Source organism: Lissotriton helveticus, chromosome 4_1 (assembly GCF_964261635.1).
Source record: "Lissotriton helveticus chromosome 4_1, aLisHel1.1, whole genome shotgun sequence".
Classification (NCBI taxonomy): domain Eukaryota; kingdom Metazoa; phylum Chordata; class Amphibia; order Caudata; family Salamandridae; genus Lissotriton; species Lissotriton helveticus.
The window spans coordinates 1,846,153,972-1,846,178,252 of NC_136063.1; positions in this window are offsets into that span (position 1 = coordinate 1,846,153,972).

Sequence of the window (24,281 nt, forward strand, 5' to 3'; positions counted from 1 at the left end):
CTGTCTCACCTACCCCTCTCTGAGGTCAGGACACTCCCCAGACCCTGTCACATCCAAACCCAGATGGTCAATACACAAACAGGCAGAGGCACACAGGATAGTTTAAAACACAAAACCAGCCACTTCTAAAAGCGTAGTTTCTAAGCACACAATTCAATAACCATCTTCACAAAAATATGTGTTATTAAATTCTGAGTTCAGACACACTAAACTCCATCCCCTCTCCATTTTACGCCTATGGGAAGATATGCTGGAAACATGTGACACAGCATTCACCATTCTGTCCTCTTGGCAAGATGGCCTTGCAACAGTGAAAAATGAATTTGACATTATTTCACTGTCAGGACATGGTACACACCTCAGTACATGTCCTACCTTTCACAGACAGTGCTCCCTGCCCAGGTAGGTAACTTGGGCCTACTGTAGGTCTGTCTGATGTGCATAAAAAGGGATAGTAAGGCTTGGCAAGTGGGTGCACTTGTCAGGACAACAAGGCAGTTAACAAACTGCACAGAGGCACTGTAGCAGCAGGCCTGAGATCTCTTTTTAAGGCTACTTGTGTGGGTGGCACAATTAGTGCTGCAGGCCCACTAGTAGCATTTACATTACCAGCCCTAACACATATAGTGCACTTTACTAGAGACTTTACTAGTAAGAAAAACATACCAATTATGGACAACCAATTACCATGACACTTTATAAAGAGAACACTTGCACTTTGACATTGATCAGCAGTGGCAAAGTGCCCAAAGCATCTAAGTCGACAGCATTATGTCAGGAAAAGGTATACGAGGAAGGCAAAAAGTTTAAGGAACTTTATCCAGAAAGGGTCAAGTCCAACAGAGAGGTTTAGGTTTATTGTTTTATACGGTAAGTAAGATTACCTAGTGAGGATTTTGCATAAAAGTGTGGTATAGTGTTAACAATATAAAACTATGAAGAAAATTAGGTTTTCCGGCTGCTGTTTTCTTCATGAATTCATTTCGCTGATTGCGATTATGTCATGACAAGTGACACAAAGGCACACATTTTGAGCTACCTCTAACTAGGAGTGAGAGGGGTAACAGACAGTAACCATTCAGAATGTAGTTACAACAATGAAATATGTAAGGAATGTATCTATTCGCTGATTTTTGCAGTATCAGGCAGTGCAAAGTTCCAATAGTTGCCATTTGTGGTTGCTTAGTATGAGAATAGTATGCCATTCTTGTGCTACATTTTTACAAACCCTGAAAATATTGCATCTATCTAATAAGCGTAAAAAAAGATTTTACAAACAAACTCAATATTCTGGTATGTTAATTACATTTCTTTTAAAGAATTTATTTTATTAATATGGTAGATAATTATGTCATATTGTGATGATTTTGAAATATATGTATGTATTAAAAAAGAAAGGATGATATATAATTGAACTTGTGTTTTTATATATCTATTAATAGGTAACTAAGATATAGTTCGTCTCAGGTGCAGACTAGGTGTCTATCAAGTTAGTATAGAATTTGTTTCCACGGAATTATATATTGTACTTGTATTCCCCTATGCTATTCTGTAAGTGGTAGAAGAAAAGAGTACACCATAACGGTTAAACTTACATATAATATTGTAGTATAAGATGTCAAAGATTTATATGTATATATATGACGTGCAGCTTAGAGCAAATATTTTTATTTGAAATCTGGGCATTGTAGTCTTATTTGTTTCATTGTAAAAGAAGACTAGAAAACTCATATTTGAAAGTAGAAAGTATGCGCTGTAGCTGTATTTGTAAAAGGAATCTCTCAAAGTTGATAGCTATGTGTTACATACACTTTAGTGTAGGTGATTAATAATTACAGGGTATTTTTGTATGTGCGTACAGGGGGATATATGTTCTTTAACTATATTCAGATTGGAATATGTAATATAACACTGCAAGGCACTGTTATGCCAAGTACTATATAAAGTATAGCACATATGATGCATGCGACATACATGTTTGTAAATTGCAGAGGCTCTCTCTCATCCACTCATGAATCAAGAGAAACACTTATATATTCACTAAGATACTCAAAACTTAGATACATGTGTAGTAGTATATAAGGCAGTTAGAGATATGTTTCAAGTTCATAATATAGGTACTGCGGTATTTATTCAGCAAGGAACATTAATATTTCTAGAGCTTTCAAAACAGTCAGATACTGGTACATTTCCTAAAGCATTTAATGGGACTGCTAGGTAGGTAATAGTACAGGGTCCATGTGGCTAATATGTAAAATATGTTCTTTGAATATTTGATTGAGCTATATGTGCTTATAAAGATTTTTGTTGTGAAGTGTTCATGCACTGTGCCATCCACATTATAATCTCACATGCCTAAGTAGAAACCGATACATTGTGTTGGATGTGGTGTAATTGACCTGTGCTTGCAGTTTTACTGTTAGGGCTGTCTCCTTTCCTAAAAATCCTACAAAAGGTGTAAAATGCTCTTTTAGAACATACTAAGGAAGGGTATAGCTAGACCATACTGTAGGGAGCTGTATGTTTAACACTAAAGACATCTACTCTGAAGATAAACTGGGGTATATGCACTCCTAGAGACCTATGTGGCCAATTACACATCCAGCCTATAGCCAGACTTAAATCTTATATACCTAAGTTGAAAAGCAGACAGACACTTAAACAGCCAGTCAGGTCATTAGAGGAACACGTAAACATTCACTCACATAGAAATGTACAAAACGGATATGTACCTTGTGGTAATGGAGGCAGTTGTTCATACACTTAATTCATTCATTATTCACTAATATACCCATGAGGCAAAATATGCAGGCCATTACAGACACAGACACCTAAATAACCCTATACTAGCCCTTGCACCATGACTCCAGCTTGGTACATTTGAGCCTGTGCATGCTGTTTTATGGCTAGGCCAACCTGTACATGTAAATGTCCTAGGAAAGGCATAAAGTGGCCTTTTATCATATATAAGTTACCACTGACATAGGCTGCAGCTAGGTCACAGGGTAGGGTTGTATATGCTTAAAATGTAGCACATGTATTGTGAAGTTTAGTTAGGTGTATGCACTTCTACGGACTTATGTGTCCAATTATATATGCACCCTGCTACCCAGACTTCAAACTGAGATACCTAAGTAAAGAAGCAGAGAAACACTAAAACACCCAGTATTGTAGTTAGAGAACCACCTAAATACTCACTCACACAGACAGGCTAAACTGATATGTATTTAATGGTAATGGAAGCAGCTGTACATCTATTTAAAAAAATGAACACTCACAAACACATCCAGGCGGTAATCCATACAGCCGTTTACAGACACATTTAGAGAATCATACATGTCACAAAGAGATGCAGTGATTTATCAAACGATGTATATACACATGCAATCAGAGCCCCAAACAGGAACTGACACACTCATTCAAATATCTAGTAAAGAACTGACACTTTCAACTCTACCATGCAGAAAAGTAGGTCTTGCATCGTTTTAGACCTGCAACACTTGAACATGTACATGCATTTTTCTTGCTCAGTCAATTTTCACATTGAGAAGTCCTACAAAAGGAATATAGCACTCTTTTACCACTTATAACTCTCCAGTGAGATAGGCCACAGGAAGGCCTTAAGGCAGATTGGTATGTGCTTACAATATATGAAGTGTACTGCAAAGTTTAAGTGAGCTACATGCACTCCTATAGGCCCAGGTGCCCAATTATACATCCACCTTGCATACCAGACTTCAATCTGACATAAGTAAATAGAAAAGCAGACAGACACTAAAACACCCAGTGAGATAGTAATAGAAGTAACTGAAAATTTAATGACACAGACAGGCCAAATTAATATGTATCTAGTGGTAATGGAGCCAGTTATACACACACAGTTAAATAACCCAATAGTCACTAGCATACCCAAGAGGGAATCCATGCTGCCTTTAGGGACACACATTGAAAAGCATACATATCTCAAAGACAGGCAGATATTTAGTAACAAATTTACATAGAAATGCAATCACATTCCCAGGTAGGAACTGAGACACTCATTCAGATGTCTGCTAAAGAACTGACACTTCGAATGATACTATGTAGAAAAGTAGCCCTTGTATCATGCCTCAGGCCTGCTACACTTGAGCCTATGCATGCAATTTTACTTCCAGGTCCATCTTATCACCTACAACTCCTACGCAAAGTGAAAACTGCTCTTGTACCACATAGCATAGCATAGTGAGTGCAGTGAGCTCTGTGTTCAAAAGGTAAGACATGTTCTGTGAAGTTTCTGTAAGTTGTATGGACTCATAGAGATCCATATGTCACAATATACATCCACTTAGCCATCCAGACTTCAATTTGACATACCTACGTAGTAAAGCAGACAGACAAACCTTCACTTTTAATAATCCTCAAACTGCTATTCTGCTAACTTTATATCAGGACTGAAGTAGGCTGCAGCAAGACCATTGAGCAGGATGCTATTTGCTTAAACATTAATACATGTACTCTGAGAATTCATTAAGTATATCCACTCTTATAGACCAATGTACCTAATTATTCATCCTGTGTGCCTCTGAGACTTCAATCTAGCACACCTATGTTGAAAAGCTGACAGACACTAAAATACCTATTGAGATAGTGACAAGAGCACCTAAACATACATTCACATACAACTGATATGTATCCACCATCAATGGAAGCAGTTGCACCCACACGGAAAAAGACCAAAAATCACTAACAGACCCAGGAGGCAATCTATGCCGACTTTCACAGACACACCTAGAGAACCGTAGATGTCACAAAGAGACGCAGCCCTTTACAAACAAACTTACATGGACATGCAATGACAAACACAGATAGGGACTGAGACACTCATTCAGATATCTGTTAAAGGACTGACACTTTCAATTCTACCTTGCAGAAAAGTAGTTCTTGCATCATGTCTCAGGCTTGCTACACTTGAGGGTGAACATGCAGTTTTACTGATAGGTCAAGCTTCACATTTAAAATTCCTAGACAATGCATAAATCATTATTGTACCATGTATACCTCACCACTGAGGAAGTCTTTTGATAGGCCATAGGGCAGGCTGGTATTAGCTTAAAAGGTAACACAAGTACTCTGAAGATCGAGTGAACTATATGTGCTCATAAAAACCCATATGCTCAATCATATATCCACCGTGCCACCAGACTTCAATCTGGCACACCTAAGTAAAAAGCAGCCAGGCACTAACATATCCACTGAGATAATGACAGAAACACCTACATATGCACACACGTAGACAGGCACAACTAATATGTATCTTATGCTAAAACAGATAGTTGCACACACACATAAATAATCAAATTCTTAATAACTCACCTAGGACGCAATTCATTAAGTCCCTATACAGACAAATTCAGGGAAATATAGAGGTCACAAACTGAGGTAGTCATTTACCAAAAATCGTACATACTCATGGCATGTCAGCCCCTGATAGGGACTCAGACAGTCATTCAGATGTCTGCGAAAAATGGACACTTTCAAGACTGACATGAAAACCCTTCTTAACCTACTTTTCTACCACATATGACTGTCCCCTGAGGTAGACTGTAGTCAGCGCAATACAGTATGCTCCTATGAATTAATATCTGTGTAAGTAGGTGTACGGGTGAGTGAGAGGGTGTGTTAATAACTCTATGAGTGAGTGAATGTGTGTGTGAGTTACTGTATGAGCATCCTCTCACTGCCCCATACATATAACTGTGTGTTAAGGTAGACTGTCGGTAGTTAATTGGGAGGGTGCTACGTACTTAAAAAGTCATACGTAGTATGAAGATTGACTGAGCTGTATATGCTCATCTAAACTTAATGTTTAAATAGTTTAAATATGTAATGTAATACTATGTAATTAAGTGATGAATGTACTTCTCTATTTTTGTTTTCAGACATCAATGTCTAGCTATCTACAGAAGATTACCATGCCAACAAAAACTCAGAAAAGAAAGAACCAGCAACAAAGAGAGCATCTTATTAGAACTGAGAAAGAAAATGGACAAAATGCACAAAAGATGTTCATAGAGAAAAGGGCTGCTGGCAAGAGAACCAAGACATTTCTTAAAATTGTTTGTGCACAACTCAAAAAAGTGCAAAAAGAAGTAAAGAAAAATAAAATTATAACACTGAGTATCAAAGCTCAAAATGTCTCTGATATAAAAAGTAAAAAGTTATTCAAAAAAGGAAAGATATTAAGCAGAAGGTAGAGGCAATTCAAGGGTATCAGAAGTAGAATGTTCAGTACTAGAGTAATTAACAACTTGTTAGCATCTATTAAGAAGTATAAAAGAAGAACTCAAGCAATCAGACAAAATGAATATGTTGAAGGTGTAGTTGATAAGATGTTTAATCTGAAGACGAAACAATGTATCTTGGTTTTAAATGGAATGAAGACACTGGGCAAAATAGTGTTGTGCATGAGGAGACATAGCCAAATGCAAACATTTGTTAGTAGAAGTGACTTTTGCAAAGTATTTAGTGGTGATTGGATACGTACTTCGAGTACTGAGCATTTCTTTACCGAAGAAGGCTGCTTGCAAGACAACACATTAGTGCATGCTGCTGATGAATCTGGACCATATTATGAGATGAAAAATGGAATAAACGAGTAAGTGTGTGCATTGCCTAAAAAGATTTCTGAGTGTGTTTTTTCTATCTGAAGGCGTAATCTGAAGAATTAATTGTTTAATTTTTTCATGGGCACTTTTAAAGGAAATACTTGGGGGCACATATACCATTAAGGGTAGTGTGTCTATCCTAACATTGATAACAAAAATAAAGGCGAATTATGCCCTCTGGCACATCATGATCTCCTTGACATCAGGTTGTGTGCCAAAATAAAAAAGATATGGCATGTCCGAATATTTTCAGGACGGGCCATTTTTACTCAAGCATTGCATGAGATAATTAACTACATGCACTGTTGACGGTATTATTACCGGATCACGAGGTGTGTCTTATTCACAATTGTATTGTACTTTGCAAGTAGTACTTCAGTGTGGATTGACAAACATGTTTAATCATGTTTATGTTTGGGGATTTTTTTCAGATCTCACAACCCTCACTATCGGAGGGGTCGCACCTGGAAGCTATCGTGCTTGGTTTATTTATAAGTTTGTAATCTACCTTTTTTATATTCTTTGTCCCCGCCCATTATGGATTTCGCGCCTTAGCGTGCGCTTCCCATGAGGCGAAGGTATGTATGGTCCTGAGGAATGCTGAGCTGACTTTTGGCTCATTAAAGCTGAAACATGTCGACCTTTGTTTAGGACATTTGGTTCAAACTTACTTAACCACTTGCATGTCCGACCTTTCACCTTTGTTTTTAATGGAGTTAGAACTACCCCTTTATTAAAAATTCTAGTTCGGGGAGTAGTCCACGCTCCTTTTAACATGCACTTTTTTGGTACTACTTTCATGTACTAACAACGAGAACCCAATGAAGATGACTGGCAGCCAACTTCTTGTTGGTGCCTGAGGGTTCTTTTTCCTCACTGCTTTCGTAATAACTTTTTTCTTGTGTGTTTAATTCGTGCCTTGTATATCAACTTACTGTGGTGGTAATTAGGTTTCGTTACCCCTCCTTTTTCTTTTCTTCTTTTTATCATTTTGCTACTTTTTTGTGAGGTACTCTTCTGTTGTTTTGTAATGAAAAATGGAATGCCTATTCCAAAAGAAGTAATGGTATCTAGAAATGTTGAGGAAGTGATGGCTGAAGAGGTATAAGGAGGGCATAGACAGGCCCCTGTGTACAAATGGAATTGTATAGGTATTTGTAGTATTCAACAACAATCAATTGATATTTTGGGAAATTTCCTCCGTATGTTTGCGTGCAGAAGTTGTAAATGAAAAATACATTTTTTGCAAGAATTAGATCCATGCAAAGTAAGATAGCTTGTCACTAGCTTGTCTGTCAAAAAAGGGTGTCACAGCAGCTTTACTCTTTTCAGAATGTTAGGGGTACACCACTCAAAAATGAGAACTTTTGTTAGAAGGCTTTACTACTTAGAAATGGTTTGTGATGATACGCAATTTTGTATCTTTGGACTGAAACAAGAGTGTAGGGAAATGAAGAGTTGGTAACAACAGGAGGTGTGAAACAGAACAGTGATATTACAACACCGGACGCTGTGGGGATACTCTGCTTGCCTTGCCCCTTACCTCAACTTCTCGCCGCTCCCGCTGCGCGGGAGCCGCTTCGAGGGAGGCCCGCCTACCAACGCTGTCTGCTGCCTGCTTGTCCGAGGCTGGGGAACACCTGTGGTGCAGAGAGGCTGCGGGGGAGTAGCGCGGCAGGGACTCACTCTCCCAGGAGTCCCTGCCTGACCAAGCAACATCCGGTCAGCGCCCCCTGCGTGCCCCGCCCACATCGGCAAAACGGCTAAAAAGGACTTTGTGGAGTCAGACTCCCTGTGACGCTTTCTACAACACCGGACGCTGTGGGGATACTCTGCTTGCCTTGCCCCTTACCTCAACTTCTCGCCGCTCCCGCTGCGCGGGAGCCGCTTCGAGGGAGGCCCGCCTACCAACGCTGTCTGCTGCCTGCTTGTCCGAGGCTGGGGAACACCTGTGGTGCAGAGAGGCTGCGGGGGAGTAGCACGGCAGGGACTCACTCTCCCAGGAGTCCCTGCCTGACCAAGCAACATCCGGTCAGCGCCCCCTGCTTGCCCCGCCCACATCGGCAAAACGGCTAAAAAGGACTTTGTGGAGTCAGACTCCCTGTGACGCTTTCTACAACACCGGACGCTGTGGGGATACTCTGCTTGCCTTGCCCCTTACCTAAACTTCTCGCCGCTCCCGCTGCGTGGGAGCCGCTTCGAGGGAGGCCCGCCTACCAACGCTGTCTGCTGCCTGCTTGTCCGAGGCTGGGGAACACCTGTGGTGCAGAGAGGCTGCGGGGGAGTAGCGCGGCAGGGACTCACTTTCCCAGGAGTCCCTGCCTGACCAAGCAACATCCGGTCAGCGCCCCCTGCGTGCCCCGCCCACATCGGCAAAACGGCTAAAAAGGACTTTGTGGAGTCAGACTCCCTGTGACGCTTTCTACAACACCGGACGCTGTGGGGATACTCTGCTTGCCTTGCCCCTTACCTCAACTTCTCGACGCTCCCGCTGCGCGGGACCCGCTTCGAGGGAGGCCCGCCTACCAACGCTGTCTGCTGCCTGCTTGTCCGAGGCTGGGGAACACCTGTGGTGCAGAGAGGCTGCGGGGGAGTAGCACGGCAGGGACTCACTCTCCCAGGAGTCCCTGCCTGACCAAGCAACATCTGGTCAGCGCCCCCTGCTTGCCCCGCCCACATCGGCAAAACGGCTAAAAAGGACTTTGTGGAGTCAGACTCCCTGTGACGCTTTCTACAACACCGGACGCTGTGGGGATACTCTGCTTGCCTTGCCCCTTACCTCAACTTCTCGCCGCTCCCGCTGCGTGGGAGCCGCTTTGAGGGAGGCCCGCCTACCAACGCTGTCTGCTGCCTGCTTGTCCGAGGCTGGGGAACACCTGTGGTGCAGAGAGGCTGCGGGGGAGTAGCGCGGCAGGGACTCACTTTCCCAGGAGTCCCTGCCTGACCAAGCAACATCCGGTCAGCGCCCCCTGCGTGCCCCGCCCACATCGGCAAAACGGCTAAAAAGGACTTTGTGGAGTCAGACTCCCTGTGACGCTTTCTACAACACCGGACGCTGTGGGGATACTCTGCTTGCCTTGCCCCTTACCTCAACTTCTCGCCGCTCCCGCTGCGCGGGAGCCGCTTCGAGGGAGGCCCACCTACTAACGCTGTCTGCTGCCTGCTTGTCCGAGGCTGGGGAATACCTGTGGTGCAGAGAGGCTGCAGGGGAGTAGCTCTCCCAGGAGTCCCTGCCTGACCAAGCAACATCCGGTCAGCGCCCCCTGCGTGCCCCACCCACACACGCCCCTTCATCCTTATCACCAGGAGAGGTCCCGCTTTGCGGGACGCCCGGGCGAAGCCCGGGCAAAGGGCGGGCCCTCTACGGCCCTCAGCGGCCAGAAGAGGCCGGGCCGGGCTTGCCCTCTTTCGACTGCACACGTGTTTTCGGTATGAGGAAGGGTCCCAAAACCGGCAGAATGCCTATCTTACGCTCCAAAACCAAACGTAAGGAACCTGTACCTCAACCTGTCCCCACTCTAACTGCTATTGACCTCATGTTGCAACAAACTATTGGTGTTGTATCTTCAGCTATAGCTAACCCGGAAAGGAGATTATCCTTACCACCTACTATAATTCTGCACGACTCCCAGGAGCCACCAGTTAATCATCATCTATCTCCACCCTCAAATATTACCGAGGATTCAGTCCTAAGTCTTGGAGTCACTGCTTCGTTTGCGGATCTTCCGTGTGGCCAGCCTCCCACTGAGCCATCAGGGGCTTCAATGAACTCTATGCCCGATTCCATCTCTATAAGGGTTGACGAAAAATCAAGTAACATATGTTCAGGAAATAGGAATGTAAGCAATGTTAGTAGTGCACATAAGGAAAAGAAAAGGTCGCACATTAATACTCGCAACCACAACTTAGTGACTCCAATTTCTAGTCACTCGCCAGGTATACCTTGCTGGGTAACTAACATGGTAACGGACCTTAAAGCCGACCTAGAAGCCACAATTATTGCTCACATTAAGCCCCTTATGGCAAAAATCGATAGATTGACATCACTTATGAACACAAAAGGGCCGGGGGCCAATAAGCTAGGCAGTCTCGACGATACATTATCCAAAAGGAGACTGAAAGGAGTGACACTGGGGGAAAATGTCAGTAAATTAGATATAGCTACAAAGTCGAAACTGCCCATGGCAAACATAGCTAAAGACCCACACTGTCAGACCCAAAATGGGGGTAAAAAGGATGTTCCTTCTGCCCCGCTTCCAAGCTCTGCTGGTCCCATCATGCAGACCCAGCAGGAGTTGGGCACTGAAAAACCTCCTAACGCAGCAACTAAGGATGCCCAGGGTTCCAGTAAACATTCAAAATCAATTCCCTCTGCTTCCAAAACCCAAGAGTCTAAGCCAAGATCAGCTCGATTAAGGTCAATTAACTTGCCAGTGGAAGCTGCACCCTTTGTAGCTGTACTAACGGGTGTGCCGCCACTGAAGGAAGGTAGGAGGGAGACAAATGTTGAATTAAGAAACAAATGTGCCCAATGGTTACAGATCAACAGACCGCTACCCCCACATTTGTCTGGGGAAATACTTGCGGTTAGAAGAGGAGAGTGGGTGGGTAAGAACACCAAAACTATAGCAGGGGATGTCATAACCGTCAACTTTAGAAACACAGCGGTAGTGAACCACATATGTAGTGTATCCACTAGTGGAGAAAATACCCAAATTTGCCCACTTCTCCTCTCTTACTTCTACACGATGGCGCATAGACAATATGTTCCGAAATCTAATTTCACTTTCAATAGGGCCTATCCTCAAGTTCCCCAACATTCCTTCCTTCAGTGGCAATCCCCTTGGCCTGGGCCACCTGTAGCTGATCCTTTTCCTCCTCAATTCACTCATTGGAACCGGTTTTGTGCTCTCGATGAGGTAGATTGACTCACCTCTGAGCCATCCAGCACCCCTTCTTTATATTCGAAACTAGGAGAGGAGGAGCATCCATTGACTGGCCGGAATACCAGGAGCCCTAAGTTTTCATCCCAGATAGGTTCAACTAAAATTCACCCAAAACCATCTTCCCAATCAATAGAGTGTTTGGGACTGTATAACAACAGTGGGAGCGATAGTAATCCTGATAAGGGTTCAATAAAAGTACTAAGCTGGAACCTTGCGGGTATTCATAGGAAACTGGGATCGCCAGAATGGAATGACCTGATTGAGGCACATAAAATTTGCCTGTTCCAAGAGACTTGGGGCGATATGTATCAACATTCCAATGTGCGAATCCTAAATAGCGATTTTTAAGGAATCGCTATTTAGGAATCGCACAATGGTATGTATGTAGAAATCAGCTTCTTTTTAGCGATTTCTTAATATTCCTTAATTGCGATTAGCAAATTGCTAATCGCAAATAAGGAATAATTTCCCATTCATTTCTATGGGCCAGGAGGCCCATAGGAACAAAGGGGAAATGTGCGATTAGCAATTAGCTAATCGCAATTTGGGAATATTTTCAAGGGTGCAGGGGTGTCCAAAGGACACCCTGCTGCACCCCTGAAAATGACATGTGTGCGCATATGGCGCACATACATGCCCTAAGGGCATGTATGAGCGTCACATGGCACCTTTTGTATTTAAATAAAATGCTTTTTAAAAGGAATTCCCAACTTACCACCAACTTGAAGTTGGTGGTAATTTGCGATTCCTTAGGAACAATTAGCAATATTTTATTGCATCATACATTGCATTTAAGGAATCGCACATTTTGCGATTCCTTAAATGCAATTGCAAAATAAGGAATAGCAAATTGTGCGATTCCCTATTTTGTACCACATTTCTTTCATACATACCATATTGAGAATTCGCAAAGGCCGAAATTCTGAGAATTTCGGCCTTTGCGAATGGGAAAATGCTTGATACATATCGCCCTTGGAGTGTTGAACCGCTTCACCGGGTTGGTTTTGTAACTTACTTTGTGCCCGCTGTGAAAGCCATACAAGGAAAGGGTCGTCCCTCTAGGGGGCTTCTTATCTGGGTGGGCATTTCCCTTAACTGCCTTATTACATCTAAGCATGTTAACAGCCCAGATATACTAGCAATTGTACTGAGAAACCATAGCAGGGGCTTATCCCTTGCCTTGTACAATGTCTATGCCAGAGGAACTAAAAATGGGTCGACGTCCCTAGTAATATCTACCCTTGAAATACAATTAAGAGACCACGCTGAAGGTGATTATACCCTAATAGCGGGCGATTTTAATTGTACATATGAACCACTCCCTATGGAGGATAGGTCAGACCTAAGCGAGGACGATAGCAGATGGGGCATTCCAGTACTATCTATTGCCCCGATAAAAAGATGGACACGAACTTCAGTTCAACTAAATGCTCTAACACTGGAGTTCGGCTTAAGAGCCACGAACGGCCGTACAGTTTCTGATCGCTTAGGTGCTCCCACTTTCAACAGGGTTGATCAAACCTCGAGAATTGACTATATCCTGTTGGACTTAAAGCTTTGGGGACTGGTCAAGGATATGGTTGTCCAACCCACCATGGAGAGCGATCATAACTCGCTCTCCTTATCTTTATACAATCCCTGGCTTAGCAAAATAATCGCTCCCCTCCCCAAACACCCTCATAAAATCACTGTTGCATCCTGTGGACGACGTCTTAAGTGGAACAAAATCGCCACTGACGCTGCTAAACTTTCTACCATTAAGGGATTACTTCAGGCTTCTCAGACCGAATTAAATGCTACCATTCTGGCCCATTCAGCTGAAATGGCGACGTCTATCTTTGAGGAAGCTGTTAAGTCTATAGGAGATGTATTCCAGGGTAAGGGGTTCATAGGGGGCAATCCACTTCAGTGCAAACCCAAGGGAAAGCACGACTGGTATACCCCAGCATGTAGACGGGCAAAGTCACTTCTAATAGAGGCTGTTAAAGGGAAATCCCAACCCTTGATACAGTTAGCCAGGAAAGAGTATAGGTTCACGCTGTCACATGCAAAAAGAGAGTGTGAAGAGGAGTACTGGCGTACTCTTAAAGAGGCTAGCTCTAAGAGGGACTCAAAATGTTTCTGGGACACAATAAGAGCCAGAAACAGACCCGACTCTGATCTGATAACTTGCAATATCCCTTGTCAGGTGTGGGTTAACCATTTCTCAAAGTTATACACTGCTGCTGATCTAGGGGCAGGGAATTTACCTGAAATTGATTTAGACTGGGTGTCCCTTCATGAAAGTTCTGACTTCACAATAAAAGAAGTGGAGTATGCCATAAGTTCTATCAGGCCACAAAAAGCTGCTGGACCGGATGGCATACCGGGAGACTTGCTGAGATCTGATATTCAGAAGTGGGGAAAATTCATCTGCTGCCTCCTTGTTGCCATCTGTAGGGGTGCACCGATTCCCGCATCATGGAAAGGGGCGGAGGTTGTCCCCATTTATAAAAAAGGCGCCAGAGATGATCCATCTAATTATAGGCCAATTAGTCTGTTGGATATCAGTCAAAAAGTAGTTGGCAAAGTCCTATTGGTCAGAATATTGGACTGGATAGACCAAAATAATATCCTCTCCGATTACCAGGCAGGGTTCCGTGTGGGCACTGGTACAATCGAGCAAGCCTTTAGGCTAATGATGATATATTGGAAGGTGGTGGTTATAGGCAAGGGCAGTCTTTATCTCGCCTTTATCGATTTAAAGACTGCCTTTGACCTTGTACCGAGGGCGATCCTATGGGGTGTTTTGGCAGACATGGGGTTGCCGCAATACATCCTCTCATTGCTTATAAGGCTTCATGAAAATAGTTTTGCCCATATAAGGTGGGGCCCAGATGGTGAAAAAACCAGCAGCATCCCGGTAGAGAGGGGGGTCCGCCAGGGATGTGTCCTGGCTCCCACCCTTTTTTCCCTTTACATCAATGGGGTGGTTGAGCACCTTCGGAGACACCCTTCAGATGAACCATCCCTGGCTGGAGAGCGCATACCAACCCTTCTCTTCGCAGATGATACGCTTTTGATGTCGAAAACCCCGATTGGCCTCCAAAGACTTCTGAACAATTTTCAGTCCTTTTGCCTTGAACGGGGTTTGATTATTAATACCGAAAAGACGAAGTATCTTGTCCTGAATCCCCCCAAAAAACCAATTTGTCCTCCTACTTTGAATGGAGAACCCTTGGGGAAAGTAGAAGTTTTTGACTATCTAGGCATACGGTTGTCTCACAAAATGCAATGGGCCTCTCATTTGGATAAAATGTTGCTAACCCACAAACGTATAACTGGAGCTTTACTGAAAGAACAACGCTCTTGTGTTTTTAGACCTATATCTACTGTTCTGGAAATCTACGCAGCCAAAGGGGTCAGCTCTGCTCTTTATGGGGCTGAGTTATGGGGCTCAGATATTACCAATGAGTTGCCAAGATCTGAGAGGAAATTTTGCAGAGCAATTATGTCCCTCCCTCAAGGTACGCCTATGGTCCCACTAATGTTGGACTTAGGTTGTCGCCCAATTGAAGAAAAAGGAAAACTTCGCCCACTGCTGTTGTGGGCCCGCCTGTGGCGTGTACAGGAACTTGGTAAATATGCACAAGGCCTTTCAGAAATTATGTCACTTCCTGGATGGCAGAAAATTAAATGGTTGAGAGACATGAACATTTTGTTATCCAATATGGGTTTAAAAGAAGCATGGCTGAACAGAACCTCTCCACCTAAAGAAACTCTAAAAACCTTGTACTGGAATTGGATAGCGTCAAAAAGGGACACTAATGTCTGCTTGGGCAGATTAACGGAAGATTTCCTGAATTTTAAGGACTTGCCAGTGCGAGAATTGTACTTGGACATAATTGAGAAACCTTTTGACAGGGCCCTATATTTCAAATTTAGAGCAGGTACTCTTCCTTTGTATGCCTTTTCATCAAGGTGGAAACCACCCGTACAAACCACAAAGTATTGCCCAATGTGCACAGGCAGACCAGAGACAGTGGCGCATTTCTTATTTGAATGCGGAGAGTATACCTTGCCACGGAAGAAATGGCTTAAACATCTATGTCGCCAGCTGGGCACTAGGCATCATGCGGAGGCTATACGCATACTCAGGTCTGATTGCTGTACCTTATATGCTTGCACTCTTGCAAATTTTTTATCATGGGCTTGGTCTATTAGATCCAAGAGGCTTAAATCAATTGTTTAATCTGTTTTTTAAAACTAACTGTATGTTAAATCCTTTGTGTCTTGACTATTTAGCCTTTTTTTTTTTTTTTATTATTATGAAATTGTGTATTTTTAAAGCTTTTATGATAACTTTTATCGAAATAAAGCCTTCTTGACTGACTTGATATTAGAGTTGGTAATTTTGAGAAAAATATTAGAAACTTTAACGCAGTTTTTTCAAAGCAACCAAACTGTGTTTCTATATGTTGTTGATGCACTCACTACAAAATTCAAATTAGGAATTTAGATTTGTACATTGAAAGTGAAAAAGAGCATAATGATAAGTGATGTGAATTTGCTGTTTACTTATTTGTAGAAGAATGGTTTGACTTGTCCACCTAACAAGTTATAAGTAAGTAATGCTATTATGAGTTAGAGGAAAATGCCTGCTAGAGCAATACACAACAAATTAGAAATAGTACCTGATCCAAAAGTACTTAAAGATTTGAAAGTTTATGAATCCATATTAATGCAGTCTATACAGCTATTTCAAGCTATAGATCACATGGAGCCAAAGACAGGGAATTTACCTTCAACTGAGCTCCAGAATGGTCTCATAGGTGGAGTTGAATACTTGCCAGTAGATTTTAACAAAAATATTGTAACTATAGGGGCACAGAGAGATTTGAGAAAGGAACTTGTAATTCTAGTAAATGATGTCCAAATGTTGTATGGCGTTTTAGATTCCGAATGATTTTTCCTGATTCGCGCCATTATATAGGTACAATTCACATTTCCCTTATATAGGCATAGAAATCAAGCCCTTATTTAGGCATAGCCCATGCTACCCAAATACAGGCATGGCTACTTCCATCCGCCCATCAACGTCACAATGATTTCTTGGAAAACCAGACTCTTAAGCTGTAAAGGACTTCCCCTAGCCTGGATATTGATTTCTCCAAGAAACTAATTATTATGCATGAACAACAATTCCTTAGGGGTTCATCCATGATGTTCAAATGCCCGACTTTACGTCAAAGCTGGCATTCCTAAATACCTTCAAGGTATAAATATACCTTCACTTGCTATAGCAAAGCACGGTGGTTCAGTGCAGTTCAACGACCTACTTGCCCGACGCAGCTCGCTACAGCAAGTGCCAAAGGAATTCGACTCTCCAAGCTGAAGCACTGATCAGGAAGCTGCCCTCCTCTGCCGAGAAATCCAGCTCCAGTGTTTCTGACTCCCCTTGCGGGGTGTTGGGAAATCGAGTCCCGAGACAGAGATACCAGACCTCCTTCATTCTAAGGTAAGGAGCTGATTAGAACCTAGAGAAACCTTTGGCAAATTCTTGGCAAAACTAAACCAATGCTAAAAGACCATACTTACTTCTTCCCTCATACTAAACCTAGGTTAGGTACATTGGGATAAGCGTATTTTAGAAGCACCAGTTGAGTATGTTAACCTGTGTTATTTATGTATGTATTTTTATATGGCTTAGAAACCAGACAATGCTCCTCTAGTATTATTTCATATTACTGTTTACGCTGTATGCATTATACTTTACATTCTGCCTAACAATTGTAGCAGTTAACCTCTCTTGCATGAGAAAGAAGACTGTTCAATAAAGATTTTATTGAAATGCCGGTTTCTCTATTTCTGTGCACCCTCTGTAGAAATGAAGCATGCACTATTGCCTGAGTGAAATACTTATCTATTGTTTCCATGACTCTGAAGATAGTTATTCCAGTCCTACGGAAATAAAGTTGTCATGTTTATGTGGTTGTCAGAAACGAATCCCTTCTTGTGTACTCAAGAAAGTTTCTAGTGACCTCTGAGCTAGCTGGCACTCACAATTAAGGTTAGTATATTCGATAGAGACCTACTGACCTAAGTCCTACGTCCTATCTATAGGATATATTATTTCAATGCGCAGAGCCTATTGGGAATATAGAAACTACACTACACCAACAAAGAGTAAAATAATATAGCAAGAGTTAGTAGATGTTAATAAAGTTATAAATGGAACGTCATATCTGGTACAACATAACATACATTATAAACAGGCAGAAATTCTTCAAAATATCACAGATATGGAGGAAAATATATCATAATCAACAAGTCAGATAGAAAAAAGTGGTGTGATCCAGAGGAGAAGAAATGTATAAACATTGCAGCATCCATCCCCCTCATTCTAAACAAATTATTGGTGATGCTATTGATATAATCAACTAAAGAAGCTAAACAAACTTCCTTAAGTACATGGGCAAAAATGTCAGAAGTTTCCCTCATCTCTTTCTTTTTGGAGTAGATGGTAGGTATGATGATTGGTCTGTGCAAATACCTGCGGCCGAGTACAGATGTACAAGACTTTATTCAGAGAAGCCTAGATTTATTCAATGTATGCCTTATATGTTTGATCTATTATTTGAAAGTTATTTGTCTGCATTGTCTTATGCCATAAATCACATTTTAAAAATAGGAGTAAATCAACAAAATCTATCTAAAAGAAAAGTTGTTGAGAAAATTCACGGAAAAGACTAACAACTGTAAGACAACTTATTTAATCTCATGGCAAGTCAACATGGGACAAATTAATATTGATTTCGTCATCACTGTGAACTAAAATGTATGTCGCGAAATATAGGAGCACCTGCATGGTTTCTAACACTCAGTTCTGCTGAGTATGAATATGCACCTGCTTCAATTAATGCAAGAGGTAATTTCAAATATACAAGACATTTATCTAAAGACATCAGGAGAACTCTGCTCATTGGACCCTGCAAACATTTGCAGATATTTTAACCACAGATTTCAAGCCATGATGGATTTGATCTGCAGTAATACTAATCCACCTTTCGTTGAAGCGACTGATCTCTTTTAGCGGAAAGAATACCAAGCTAGATGTGCTCCACATACTATTATGTGTAAAAGATGCCCCAAAGTTTGGAGCAGACACTGATGAGTCTGTGTTGTCTATCATAGAGCAGTATGTGACTTGCATCATCCCAAAGGAAAGTGTTGACAAAATGTTAAGACAACAAGTTCTACAATTCCAAACCATATATGTGTGAAATACTGTTACAGAAAATATAGATTGAAAGGAACATTTTTATATAAGATGTTGTTTTAGATTTCAGCAACCTGTGATCTCAGAAGGAAGAGTTATCAGCTTCTTGTCTGCAGTCAGACAAACTCTCACACGGAAATCACCAAAGAACACATATACTTTCAGAAGAACAGAAGCTTCAAAATACATCAATGACTACAATCCTGTCATTCTAAAGGTGTGGAATGCGAACATGGATCTGCAGTTTGTTGCAGATAATTCAATTGCTGTTGCTCGGTACGTCACCTCTTATATAACAAAGTCAGAGAAAACCGAGTTGAAGGAGATGTGGGAGAAGATTTCAGCAGAAAAGAGTGTTACAAAGAAATTGTACAGTTTTAGTTTGAAAATGCAGTATCACAGAGAGCTAGGCTCTTATGATTATGCAGACTGGTTAAGCTCAACTAGTTTGTTTTTTTAAATCTAGAGGAGCTCTATTGGTGAGTTTAGGGTTTGCTGATAATCGTAACCGAGTACAGAAGTCTTTTTCTACAATCTAATATCTTATGAAATTTGAGTCATAAAGTACAGATATTCTGAAGACTAATATGCTGGATACGTACTATTTAAGAAGGGATCCTCATTTAGTAAGGATGTGGCTGATTGCAAGACTTCAACATTATACATAAGAAATAATGTCAGTCAAAACATAGAAGAAGGAACATTTTCTGTCGATGGATGTGAAGGATGTTTGGTTAGACATAACAAAGGAAATATAATCAAACTTTGAAATCTGAGTAGCCAAACTCCAGACAAAAGAGAGTTTTTTTTCTATTTAGCCCTGTTGCAGTTGTGAAGCCATGGTGAACTGAAAGTGAGCGACTTGGAATTTGACTGTTATGAAGACTCATTCAACGCTGTGAAAGGAACTATCAAGCGCTCTGGGTTCCCAGGGTATCTTCAAATGTTGAGAGATGAGATTGAACAAGAAGAAACAATTGCTGCTGAGATAGCAAAAGTGAGTTCTCAGGGAGGCGTGGCTAGCAGCCGGGAGGAATGACCGTGTTTAAACCGGCTCCTCGGCCCTCGCCCAAGTTGTGAGAAATACCTGTCTTCCAGTGCCCGCGCTATCCCATACCTACAGTGAAATCTACCGCAGGCCTGCCTGAACGATTCCGCCTGCTCCCTAGCCGCCTCTGATCCCCCGCGGCCGCTGCGGCCCTCCGAGGCTGGACTAACTCATCGGCCCAAAATTAAGTATGGCCGAAATTTGCAAATTCCCGTCCCGCGAATTCGCGCGAAATCGAATTCGCAATCCGCAAAATCCGCAAATTCGTGCTAATTTGTGGGTTTTCGTTTTTTTGTGTGTTCGCTGGGTTTTTTGTGTGTTTGCAGGGTTTTTTGCATGTTTGCGGGGCTTTTTGCGTGTTCGCGGGCCGCTTGCATGGCGAAGATACCCATGCGGTCGTGTATGGGCACAGCACCCTCTGGTTCACCACTGCCACCCTCTGGTTCATCACTGCCACCCTCTGGTTCACCACTGCCACCCTCTGGTTCACCCCTGCCACCCTCTGGTTCACCCCTGCCACCCTCTGGTTCACCCCTGCTACCATCTGGTTCATCACTGCCACCCTCTGGTTTACCCCTGCCACCCTCTGGTTCAGCACTGCCACCCTCTGGTTCAGCACTGCCACCCTCTGGTTCAGCACTGTCCCCCTCTGGTTCACCCCTGCCACCCTCTGGTTCATCACTGTCACCCTCTGGTTCATCACTGCCACCCTCTGGTTCACCACTGCCACCCTCTACCGAGACCTATTGTGACGCAGCAGCAGCACAAAAGATGCGCCATGGTGCTGGGTTTTAACAACGTGACGCATCTGAGAGATGCGTCACGTTGTAAAGCCCTGCGCCATCAGGAGGCGTTCTGGCGCAGGGGAGGGCGTTCCTGTGCAGGAACGCCTCCTAAAAGTGGCTGAGTGAAATCTACAAGATTTCACTCAGTCACTTTTAGGCCAATGCTGCGTCAAAACCTGCGCGCAAGGCTTGAAGCAGCATTGGGGAGATAGGGCTCCCCAGAGCATTACTGGAGCTGCGTCGCAAGCGTGATGCAGCTCCAACAATGCGCTGCTTTTACGGCACAGATGCGGCACATTGTAAATGCGGCTCACCATGGGTGGCGGAGCTGCGGCGCACAATAACTGGCGCATCCCTGGGGATGCGCCAGTTATTGTAAATCTGCCCCTATACATTTAGCCAACGAGGGAGCACTTACTGATTAGACAGTAGAAAGTACTCCAGTTGAGTAGAGGTATTGCACAAAAAGGTGGCATCTTCGTGGACAAACACGAAGGGCGGGATTCATTCTGCCCCCTATTAGACTCGTTTTTTGTGCCCTTCTGCCCTCTGTTAGACTGGTTTTTCCCTTGTTTTTCTGCCCTTCTGCCCTTCTGCCCTCTGTTAGACTAGTTTTTCCCTTGTTTTTCTGCCCTTCTGCCCCGTGTTAGACTCGTTTTTTGTGCCCTTGTGCCCTCTGTTAGACTCATTTTTCCCTTGTTTTTCTGCCCTTCTGCCCTCTGTTAGACTTGTTTTTTGTGCGCTTCTGCCCTCTGTTATTCCCTTGTTTTTGTGCCCTTCTGCCCTCTGTTAGACTCATTTTGTGTGCCCTGCTGCCCTCTGTTAGACTCGTTTTTGTGCCTTTCTGCCCCATTAGACTCGTTTTTTGTGCCCTTCTGCCCTCTGTTAGACTAGTTTTTCCCTTGTTTTTCTGCCCTTCTGTCCTCTGTTAGACTGTTTTTTGTGCCCTTCCGCCCTCTGTTAGCCTCGTTTTTCCCTTGTTTTTCTGCCCTTTGTTAGACTGCTTTTTGTGACTTCCTGCCCTCTGCATCACCACATCATCACTCAGCGCTACCCCAGCATCACTCAGCACCACCACATTATCACTCAGCACCACCACATTATCACTCAGCACCACCACAGCACCACTCAGCCCCACCACAGCATCACTCAGCACCACAACAGCATCACTCAGCACCACCACAGCACCACCACAGCACCACTCAGCACCACCACAGCACCACTCAGTGCCACCACAGCATCACTCAGCACCAGGGTCAGAGAATAGTTGCAAGTAGGCAACGAGGCGCCAGGAAGCACTTACAGGCTTACAGCAGCAGGTGCCCAAGTTAAAATTAATTTCTTTGTAACCCATTTGTAAAAGGTTACAAAAAATTAGCTTCAACTTTTGCACCTGCTGCTGTAACCCTGTAAGTGCTTGGCTGAAAATTCGTCCCCGCTGATTCGCGGATTTAACCGCGATTTCGCGAGATTTGCGGATCGTGAAATTGCGGAAAATCCGCAAATTCCGTGAGCGGAACGAATTTTCAGCCCATGCTTACCCAAAATGGCAGACGGGCCCTCCGGCTGTCGACTGCCCTGACACCGGGGCGGCTCATGGGGCCGGGACTCCATTGCACACTTGGCCTGGTGGGATCGGAGCTGACAAACCCTATTGCCCGCATCTGCGTGAAGTCTCCGCCTCGCTGGGTGACTGGAGACGAGCTGCGACAGCGGACAACGGGCCCCCCCCTGGTGCCCGGGCAGACAGCTACGCGAGTCCCCGGCTTGAGGCCTGCGGTCGGGGACCGCTTTATCCTGCCCATACTTGTGCCTATTGCTCCTGCTGGCCACCAATCTGCTGTGTTGCCGGTTCGAGCCCACCGGTGATCCTGGTAGGGTGCGTGGGGTCCACCCATTGCGCGGCGAAGTGCCCCGTGGGGCCGATCCAGCAGCTTAGAACTGCAGTGACCTTGGCCCTACCTCTGCTCGGCCGAGGGGGGTTTCTGCGACAGGGCTCCCCAGGCCAACGCGGCCCGCTCTTGGATACCTGGCCACCAGACACTGAGACGACTGGCACGTCACCCTCCGTGGAGAGCCTAGCCTCCTCTTCCCCGGGGACGCCGGCTCCAATACACAGGTTAGATGCTGACGCTTGCGGCCTTGTTCTTGGCCCTGGATTGCGGGGGAGGGCCATCCACCCACTTCCCCAGAAGGCACGTGGGCGACTGGATACTTACCTGGGTTGCCATAGACCTATACCGGGGCCGGACAATTGGAGCACCCCCCTCCCCCATCTACTCACTGCCACCGCCTACCGGAGCGCTCTCCTGAGGGGCTGTGAGTAGACTGTTGGGCTGGATAAGTGACCCCTTTGCTGTCCAGGTGTGAGTGTCCCCCTGCTCCTCCTCCTCGGCCACCTCCTACGCCATACCACCCCGGAATTTCCAGTCTAACAGGAGAGGTGGCATCTAGCCTGCACTCCGAGGGGTGACGGCCTACCCCCACTGACTGTTCTCTAGCTCCAAGCCCCTGGATTGCGCCAGATGTTTCGGTGCCCCATCATGGCCTCCAATAAAGGTAACCGTCCGTCTACCCAGAGACAGATTAACAAACTCTCGTGGGGCTCTAAAGGGGAGCCCAAGGAGGTGAATCCTGAGACCGAGCCTAAAACTGCGAACACCCCAGCCCCACGTGCCCCTACGCTGGAAGACGTAATGGAAGCAATAGCCGGAGTTCGCTCATCGCTGGAGACCCGGATCGACTTGGTTAATGTGGAAGTTACCCTGCTGCGGGCAGACCTCCGCAAAATGGACTCCAAGGTGCGAGATATAGAGGTCAAGACCGCGTCGCTCATAGATGACACATCCGCCCTCCAACAGCAGGTGACCCAACTACAAAAGCAGCAAGTGCTAATGGGCGAGCTCCTGGATGACTATGAAGGACGCGCTAGGCGCAACAATCTCCGAATCCTAGGTGTTCCGGAGCGGATGGAGGGGCAGGCGACGGACCTCGTTGTCGACAGTCTAATCCTAAAACACCTCCAGCCAAAACAACTGTCCAACTACTTCTCTATCGAGCGGGCGCACAGGGTCCCCGGGGTAGGCCGAAGCCGGGCGCACCCCCCCGGCCCATAATAGCCCGGGTGTTTAACTTCCGTGACCGGGATGTCATCCTTCAAACGGCACGGGCAGGACCGCCCTTGAAACTGGAGAATGCCCAGATCAGGCTCTTCCCCGACTTCACGGTGAAGGTTCAGGCCCGTAGGCGCAGCTTCCTTGAAGTTAAGAGGGCCCTCCCGGCCAAAGACATTAAATATGCCATGCTATTCCCCGCCAAACTACGAGTGGAGTCGGAGGGGAAGACCTGGTTCTTTTTGTCACCCGAAGAAGCATGGGACTGGCTCGAGGGATGGCGTCAATCGGGCGCCACCCAGCGTAGGCGCCGCAAATCGTCCGAGCATACAGATACTGAACAGCTGCTGGAAAGCCAAGACCTGTTCGCTGACGACGTCCAGGACGACCAGAGACGCTGACAGCTACCTGCTCATTTTCGCCGCAAAAGGGGACGATGTCCTGGGACTCGAATTATATGATTGTGGTCTCTCGACCTGGCCAGCTG